This window comes from Euprymna scolopes, chromosome 7 (genome assembly GCF_053919585.1).
Source record: "Euprymna scolopes isolate OS-2025 chromosome 7, ASM5391958v1, whole genome shotgun sequence".
NCBI lineage: Eukaryota > Metazoa > Mollusca > Cephalopoda > Sepiida > Sepiolidae > Euprymna > Euprymna scolopes.
This window is the reverse complement of record NC_136488.1, coordinates 97,573,194-97,583,469: the sequence shown is the minus strand read 5'-3', so window position 1 is coordinate 97,583,469 and position 10,276 is coordinate 97,573,194. Positions and strand designations below refer to the sequence as shown.

The following is a 10,276-nucleotide window of genomic DNA, read 5'->3' as shown; positions in this document are numbered from 1 at the left end:
ACTTGCACGAAATGGAAAGACACCCGTTTGCTAAATAAAAAAAATATCAAACTGAAGAAAGGTGTGACTATAGGTAGTTTGGTGGTCGCCATGCCAGAAAAGGCATAATCACATTGAGCTTATTAGTCTTTTTTTTTTTCATTTATTCATTCAATTCATCATATTCAAAAAGCTGAGTATCGACTAATTAAAGGAAGATATTGGATATCTGTCGATGAAATAACATTGCTGAAAGCACTAGGAATGAAATAAACAGGATAGTAGATTCAGATGTTTGCAGCAAGATAGAGATGCCACCTGTATGAACAATAGAAAAAATTTTGCAGCTACAGAAAAAAAAAACAAAAAAAAAATACAGAAATTCTACCTGTATAAAAAGAAACGTTCCATTCTATTGGTAAGATTAAAACAAGGAAACCATTGCATAAAAATGAAAAGAAATACATGTTTGTTCAATAAATAACACCGAAATGACGCAAAACGGAGATATCAATGATACCACATGTATTGGCTACAACTAAAAGTGGTAACCTGCATAAAAAGTAAAGAATACTTCCGTTTGTTAAATAAACAATATTGAATTACAGAAAGTTATGTACTAGTGATGGGACGATTTCTATATTTTCCTAAATCTGATATAATTGCTGATTCTGTTGTAAATTCCCGATTCTGATACAATTACCGATACTGATTCTGATTATAAATTATAGTTTTTTCTATAATCTTTGTTTTCAGATAAAAGTAAAACCCATGTAACATGCGCATCTATTTGTTATGGAGTCGATGACATGAATAGCATGATTAGTGCAAGATGTCATTAAGTGTGATGGGGTTAAAAAGGTTAAGATTCACCAAACCCGGTGACACCGCCCTGAACGTGTTGGTTGCAGATGCATCTGGTCGGAGGCCACTCAAAAAAAAACACCTCATCCTCAAATATAAAAAGGAGGGAGCACACGTGCTTAGAGAGTTAGAGTTCAGTTCGGTTCTGAGAGTTCCACAGTCCTCAGTTAATCAGAGAAGATGGAAAACTTCTCACGGGAGCAACGAGAGAGATCGCGATATATGGCAGATAAATCATTAGAACGATTCCCACCCTCCTTCTAAGGATGAGCAGAGCAGGGACGCAACATTTGATCGTAAAATTGAATAAAGTTCCACTCGTCCAGAGAAACTTGCATCAGTTCTGTGCGTCGACGTCAGGACACAAACCACCCGAGGACACGGTAAAAGATGTGAAGATATAATAAAGTGTGTTCTTCTGCTTCATTTTTATAAACCCTTGAAAAGGGCTCATGTGCTGTAAAATGAACATCAATGCAATATAAACAGATACCCCTTCCTCCCCACGCAACATATTTTTGCAAAAGTACAAATACATATCTTGGGGAGGGGCAAATCCCCAATACTAACTATTACTACGATATTATCCCATTGATTACTGTACACACAATAACCCTTATCCCCGAGTGGCTCCTGGGCCTTCATAATTGGTGACCCCCATATAAAAAAAAAAAAGATTTTACTTTTATTGGTAGTTTAAGATCAAGAAATATTTATCATGTTACCATTAGTACCAACAATAGAAAATTAAGTTTTAAACAAAAGCAATAAAAAAAAAAAATAAAAGAAGCACAAATTTTTCTGATTCAAATGCATCAAAAAGATCTGATTTTTCTGATTCCCGATTCCGATTGTTTCAACACTTCTGTGTAAGCCACATACCGGAGAATGTGTAGGCACACTAGGTGTATGTAGGTGAGATTTTTATGTCTTGCAAATTTTAAATTTCCGATTTCATCTTTATGCTATTCATTTTTTACATCACACTCTTACTCGGTTTCTCTTTCGTTTCTACTGCCGCTACAATACTTTATTTTTTTTTGTTGTTTCTATATTTGCATCCTTTATTTATTTGCATCCTTTATTTATTTGCATCACCCTTTTGCTCTCTTTTTATTCTGCTACTGTTATTACTAGTCCCACTATTTTGCCCTCTCACCCCATCAAATTTTCAAAGTTCAAATAAGCAAGATTGCCAGACTTTTAGTTTTATGCAGAACTATAGCTGAAGAATTTTCTTCTATATTTAAAGATTTAAGGAGAAAAAAAAATCGTTTTTCATGACATTTCAAATAATTATCAGCAAAAAAAAAAAAAAAATAGAACTAGAAAAAGATAATGTTTTATTATTTTTTTTTTTTGTATTTTGGAAGAATTTATTTTGCAAAAAAATAAAATGCTACAAATGCCGCGACTTTTAATAATCTGTAACTTATTGTAAACTGGAGAATATCTAAATATGTGATTAAAGAGAACAAGTATTTAATGGTATAAAAAAAAATGGTTGCTCTGTGTGCAAATGCCAGCATTAATTAAACCATTTCTAATTTCTAAGAATGAAATAAGAATATTTTAAAAAAGGAAGAAAAACATTAAAATAAAAATGATTAAGGTTATGGGTTACAAAGTCAATTTTATCAGTTTCATTAATTAGGAGAATTCAATCATATATTCATAAAAAAACAAGCATTAAGTTATAGAAAAAAAAAATTCAAATGTTTCTCTCTCTCTCTCTCTCTCTCTCTCTCTTCCTCTCTCTTTCTCTTTCTCTCTAAGTTGTATGCCAACACTGCCACTCCTCTTTCTTTTTCTTCCTCACTCTAATCTGTCCCCTCAAAATTCCCTCTATCTCTCCAATACTAATTTCTACAATAAGCAAATATTATGTTGATATTTCTTTTCTAAATTTAATAAAGTTTCTGAAACCAACAAATACGATGGAATTATAAAACTTACATATAAAAGATTACATGGAAGCCATCTTTAAAACAAAGCTCTTATAATGTTTAGTTTAGTTGTCATTCACGGTTTTTAATGAAGAACATTTATTAAATTTGAGGAATGTATTTAATTTTTTCCATATTAAGAACGGCTGTCGGAATAGACACCAACAACCTCCTCATCTAAAGAATGGCGTTTGGAATAGACACCCCAACATTCCCATGTAAAGAATGGCTTTTGCAATAGATAATCCCCTTTTTATTTTGGGGTGGAATGTGGAAAAATAACTCCGCCAAATTTCCCCATGATAATTGTTGTGAGATACCCGCCCACAAATGCTAAATAAATTGTGGTGTGGCAGCGTCGGTAGGAGAGAAGTAGATTTGTTTATCGCGCATACGTAAAAACCTGGCAGCCAGTGAATTACAGTGCATAATACAGATCTTTATATCTCTATAAGTACTTCTCTCCACAATATTTGAATGAGATTTTCTTAATTAGCATAGTCGAAAAACTATAAAAATCGTCATTCTCAAGAAAATTGTGGCGGTGGACCTATGTACAAATTTACCTCCCACAAATAAAAAACAAGCTAACATATATGCAATCTCGAGAGTCATATCGTAAAAAAAATTACATAAAATACTCCACCAAATTCAATTCCCTATGTAATGTAATGTTCAAATTGTAGCATGGTTAATCAGTGTAAAAAAAAACAGTAATTGTGACTAAAACCAGACCTTAACTAGCAAACATGCGTGCAGGCCTGTCAATTAAGGTATGGGAGCAAAAAATGGAAGATATTTAAACAGATAATCTTGCAGAATTTGACCCAGATTCTTGAGATATCCCGTCAATCATGGGTCGGGCAGGACCGGCAATCATCGGATTATGCTGAGTGCAGTAGCAGACACAGACTAATTACAAAACAAACAAACAAACCGAAAAAAATAGAAATACATTAAATAAAATTAAATGTTTTGTTTATTGTTTTTCAAAATTTGTTTTTTCTGCAAATTATATCAGCAAATTTTTTTCAAGAAAAGATGAATGTTTTATTTTTAAACGTATATTGTTAGATGTAAGTACAGTTTCTATTTTTTCAAGATTTTTTCATTTTTTTATCAACAGATTTTTTTTTATTTTAGAAAAGTTAAGAAATGTGTACACAAAAATCGTAAATTATTAGGTAAGCGAGCGAGACAGAGAGGAAATAAATGTTTGTTGTTGTGTCTTCGAAGTGAGAGGGAGAAGGAAAGTATGTGAGAGAGAGGGAGAAGAAGAGTATGTGTGTGTGCGTGTGTGAAAGAGAGAGAGAGAGAGAGAGAGAGAGAGAGAGAGAGAGAGAGAGAGAGAGAGAGAGTTGGGAAAAATGTATACAGTGAGAGAATCCAGTATATCGCGCAGGTTCCAAAAAAAGTATGTATAAATGAATAAAAAAAAACGTAACTATGTTTGTAAAAAGTATAATTAATTACTGTAACAAAGGTACAAATCGAGCAAGCGAACAATGTACTCCTAGAGCAAAAGTAGGTATCATTGAGACGCCATGTTTGAATGATATATTAGCGTCCGTTTAGCATGCTAATACCGTTATTCTGGAATGTAGGAATCACCAGAGATCATCACATCAGAGGGAGCAGAATTATTCTGGGAAGACTTTATTATTTTTGTAATGGAAAAGGGAAAGAGTATGTTATGCCAATGAGTTTATGATTTAGTTGCGAAGGGTGAAACTCCATATCTGTTCCAAGTGCAGAATACCTTCCGGTGATGACGGAGCGGCAGGAGTACTTGTTATTTAGAGGGAAAAATAAGAAATACTTCTCTCTAAAGGTGGTTGCGATTGTGATGATGTTGCTTCTAGGAAGTAATGCAGGATTTTATCATAACGACTTAATGTGTATACAATGTCGTTCTAAAGTTACATAAGATAGTGGCTAATAGTCTAGACATAATAAATTTGCATGTAGCATCTGTTCTTGGGAACCTACAGTATTTTGGTCCAGAGGGGAATTTCTGCCATCAAAATATTATATAGGAGCCTAATGATTAATTTATTATAGTTAGATATGCATTCATTTGCATATCAACAAATCAGCAGCCCTAAAAAGACATGATAAAAGACCAAAGGCGAAAGGACAAGTAAGTGGTTGGCACGAAAGATACAAGAGATGTTAAAAGTCATACACATGCAGGCAATTTACTTGACGACACCACACTCTGTAACAAGCGCGAGGGACAACGAATGAACACATATCCAAGGCAATAGCGGAAACCCTAAAGGAAGTGGAATGGGGACAAAAATGGATGGTAACATTCAATGCTGCCAAGACTAAGCTTCTTTCCTTTAATAATTACAAGAAACTTTCTCATTCACCAATAGCTATGGCTAACGATAAATTACCTGAAAGTACTTTATTCAAACTCCTCTGCTTAATGTTAACAGGGAATATGAGTTGGAACAGATAAATCGAGGGCATTGCCACGGCTGCTGCAAGAAAGGTAGGCTCTCTCTACCTAGAATGCTACTTATACCTAAAAACATTTGGACTGGTGCATCTGCCATTAGTCTCTCACTCCTGGACAGGGTTCAAAAGAGAGTCGCCAACCTAATACGTCCCAAACTGTCAGCTAGGCTTCACCCTCTGTCCCATCAATGAAATGTTGCATCCCCCTGCCTGTTTTATAAGTAGATGGTAAATGCTCTGACAAACCTGACAAGCAGCAAAATCCCACCTCTACACATTAGAGATCTCCAGATGCCAAAACGCCTTCTACTTTAATAGTTTCTTCCCTCAAACTTCTAGACTTTGGAATTCCCTTCCCAATTTCCTGCTTCCCCAACTGTACTGACATGCAAAAGTTCAAGTGCAATGTAAACAGATATCTTGCTGCTCAACTTCCTACATAGTATCGAGACGATTTATGTCCTAGATAGTAGCTCCCTACATCAAAGTGGTACTGTGTCTTGTTTGAGGTGAAAATGCAAAAAAAAAAAAAAAAAAATAGACCACATTTATTATTGCTGATGAAAGGAAGAGAGCCATAGATAATTATAAAAAATTGGTGCTGAAGAAATACAAGTCAAGTTGCCTCCCTTATTTCTTGCTGCCAATGTTGCTTTACAAAGTCCTGAGAAGAAATGTGATCGCACTGGAAAAATAATCTGCCATATCGACAGTACCATGTTCGAATGTTTAATCCTGGTAAAGTTACATTGTGCAATCGACGTTTCCGTCATTGGTTGTCTGTCTCTGGCCAAGGCTTACCTCTTCCTTCCAGTATTACTCTGTTGCAGGTAAACCATGATGCACCACCAAACTTATATGCAGGTCAGAAAACTGATATGGAAAGTACACCTAATAAGCCAACTTTTGAAATATCATTGTGTGAACACGTAAGGACTGTTGTTCGATGGGTATTGAAATGCCTTCTCTCATTTAATAAGCCCAGACTTAATGAATGAATCCCTACGGAAGGGAGATAAACAAGATGTGAACTTTCTTATACAAAACTTTGTTATTTACTTTTTCATTTATTTGACTGACTAGCCTTAATTAAGTCATGCTCAACACTACAATCCCTTTTCTGCCGAATCTCACACTTGAATACTTCTTAATTGGGAATTCACTTTTACGTTTATGCTCATACAAAATCAAATTCCTCCACTTTGAATATTGAAAAAGACCATATAAAATAAACTTTCTGTGTTTTATTCCTAATTAATGAAATAAAATATACGGAATAATCATGTTGACACACAGGTTCTCATCAGATCACTGAAGTTAAGCAACATTGGGCCTGGTCAGTACTAAAATGGGTGACCATTTGGGAATTCCAGGTGCTGTATGTGTTCTCCGCTTATCTCTGCATTATTTTCAGTCAGTGTTCGACCTCTCCTTGCTTATGGACCCAAGCAATGCCGATTCAGGAGAGGTATCGGAGATTGCACAACCCTTACCTCACAAGTACATGCGCAGCTGCCCTTACCGGGGTGTCCATTATCTCATGAGACTGAACAGAATAAAATGTGACTATGTTCATATACAGTAAATTTCCTTAACCTTGGAATGCAACAAATAAAAATCATCTTTTTGTTTATTCAAATTCACCCTTGTCCGTTCGTCTGTTCGTCCGTCTGCACTTTTCTCAATAACTATGCCTTGGAACTTTTTGAAATTTTGGACAAACATTAAACATGATATCGTTAAAATAAGTAACAGAACGGATTTTCCGGGAAAAGTTTGGTTGCCTCCCTAGGGGTGCCTTTTGAGTTAAAATGGCTAAAAGTGACACATTTGTGCTTATTAAAAAAAATTGATGTCTTGGATTTTTATAAAACTTTCTGAAAAGTGGTAACTAACTGATTTCTATATAATTTTGTTTGTATATACTTCCCAATAACTGTTGGATGTGCCCCAGGGGCTCTTTTAGGGCAAAAAAGCATTCCATTTTTGGGACTATTTTACCATATTTGTCCCAAATTTTCTGTGTATGTCTATATAGCAGTTTTGCATGCTACTGAACTCAAATTTAAATATGTTAAGGCCTTGGAGACTTTTGGCGGGGGGGGGGGCTAAATTGGGGGGGCAAATGATGAACTTAGTAATTTCTTTTTTTGTACGGTGCAGAACTCAAATTTACATATGTTAAGGCCTAAAACTGCACCGTTTGTTCATTTTCACCAGGATTTAATGTCCCCTGGGGACTTTAGTGGCTAAATAGACGTGGGGGCAAATGCTGAACTTAGTCATTTTTTCATGCCTCGTTCACTGTGCACTCATGGGGACAATGCATGCTTCGCTTATTTTTTCTACAAACTATCAAAATGTGAAATGAAAATTATTTCTTTGCTTTTCTGTAAAAAAGACTACGACTTCATGAATTGTTGCACAGGGGGCGGGGAGTTTTTTTTTTCTAGTAATCATATTTTTAATTTATTAAAATAAGAAGTAAGCATTTTCTTTTAATGCCTTTGAAACAATGGAACATCTGCTTGTTAAGTTGAAAACTTAAAAGAAAATTATGAAAAGTAAAAGTCTGGGAGTTCCTAAACCAAAGTGATTGTAGTGTTGAAAAGTCAGAAAAATAACCAAGTTCCCCTGTTCAGTTTGTGGATAGGGAATTGGGAGCAATTAAAATTTTTGTGGTACTTGTAAGAATTCGGTAGACAAAAAATGCAATGGAAATCCAAATTGGTTGAGAACAGGTAAAAAAAAAAGTTCATAGAAGTAAATGATAACTCAGATGTGTGTAAACTACATTTGGATGGTGGAGTTATCAAGGGTGTCTAGAAGTTTTTTTTTCTCATTTGTTTTTTACTTTGATGATACAATTAGAGTACAGGGTGGCTCTGGTACTAGGGTGATAGCCAAAGTTAGGGTGAATGCAGTAAGTTCAAAGAACTTCAGACATCACTAAGCAGCAGAGCATTTCTGCTGTCGACCAAGGAAAGAGTCTATTAGATATATGTGCATAATGTGATGATATATCAAAAACCAGATCAGTCAGGGTTAACAATATGTGTTTCAGCAAAAAATGGAAAAAGTAAAAATGATGATACGTGTAATTTAATCCATAAAAACAAGCTTAGACCTGATAATCACAGATGAAGAAAATTACGTTTACGTAATACTAGCATGAGTTCCCAGCGTTGCCCGGATGTTTGAAGGTGTGTGTTGATCAAAAAAAAATGGTAGTAGGCAGGCAGGCAGGCTCGATCCTGTACCGCGAAGGAGGAAAAGAATGTGGAAAAAAAAAGAGTTGGTAATTGACTTTTGCCTGAGGGGAGGATATTGGCACAAAGATGAAATAAAAAAATTTAAAAAAAGATAGAGAGAGGTGGAATCGAACTCGAAAATGTAGGGTAATTAGTCTTTCTCACTAACCTAGTGGATAGCAAAATCAATGAGTTGGTAATTAACTTAAGAATCACGCACATGCAGAAATGAACGTTGGTTTTTAAATCTGGCTGGCGATTGTTCCCCACGAAAGCATCGTTTTTAATGTTGGAGTAAACCAGTCCCCCACACCCCCAAAAAAAGGGGAAACTCTGGCAGTATTTAAATAAATAGTAATTGTTTTTAAAATCGATCAAAAAATAGAAACAATGTCCGTTCGCAAATCTGAGATCTTATGATCTTGGAAGTATAAGAAAACTTCTCTCGGAATCTAACTGACACGAGAACCCGATGCAAAAAGCCTTTCATGGACATACACCAATGCTCGTGCCCATTTCGCCTTTTATATAATAGATTAGGAAAGTAATGATCTATCTTGTTTCTTTGCCATAATGCTTATCTGCCATGGCATTATATTCTCACAGACAGCTTTAATTATAATCTTTAGCTTCAAATGAAATTTTCCACTTCCCTGTATATTCTAACTTTATGTAGAAAATTCCGTTTTTAATATTATTTCAACACACCCACATCCAGTCTTGCTGTGTCTTAATATTCTACTGTGTAAGGTGTAATTTAGAAATGCATTCTTTTGTGTCAGCGCTCTGGTGTTATCTTGAAAAAAAAACACACACACACACACACACCTACACCCCCCCCACACCATCATCATCATCGGCGGTCACTCGTGTCCGAGTAAGACTGTCCTCCGTTGTGGCTTCTGTGGGTCCTCAGGTGAGCATAGAGCCCAATCCTAGACCCAATTTGTCTTGTGCAATTTGGGCAGATAAAGGTAGTGGTGGTGGGGTGGGGTTGGGTGTGTCTGGTTGATAATCTGTCCTTTCTGTGCTTGCGTTTATCCTCAGCAGCACACACACACACACACACACACACACACACACACACACACACACACACACACACACTCTCTCTCTCTCTCTCTCTCTCTCTCTCTCTCTCTCTCTCTCTCTCTCTCTCTCTCTCTCTCTAATATCCAGCAATCTCAATCCTGAGGCTTCCAAACCTATTTTACTAAATCACACGGGAAAAGTTATGCTTGATTAATCAACATTTTTTTAATTGAGATCTGGTTTATAATTTTATTGCATCTTAATGAAGACAGAATTAGATACAAAGTTTAATTTTAATGAGGAGAAATTTCATCTCCCCCCCCCCAAAAAAAAAGGTGCACAGAATTGGGACAAAAATGAAAAATGTCTTCATACTAAAAGGATTTCACCTTCACCATGTACAATTTGCGAACGAACGTCATATCTGCACTTATTTTGATCGATTTTTATAAAATTCCTTCTATTCTGTCCTTTCACATGTTTGTTCATCTTTTTTGTATAAATAAAGCGAAACTAAATCGAAGCAAATGCAACCACTTCTCTGCCTTCGTGGCCGGGGCGTCTAGAAGGCAATTTGCATTGGTCAATGTGGAAAAACCCTTCATATCAGACAATTGCTATTCATTTGGACACTGCCAGTTCCCACTTTTTAGGGAGAGCAGGTTTTCCCCTACATTATAAACGACCTTCTAGGGAAACAAATAAATACCACGATAGAAAGCAGAAAGCTTAACTGGC

The 10,276-nt window shown here is 35.7% G+C and overlaps 1 pseudogene; it reads left to right on the top strand.

Moving 5' to 3' along the window:
- Positions 1-6,522: 6,522 nt before the first annotated feature.
- On the top strand, positions 6,523-6,640 carry LOC145280450 (5S ribosomal RNA; annotated as a pseudogene).
- The last annotated feature ends 3,636 nt before the right edge of the window (positions 6,641-10,276 follow it).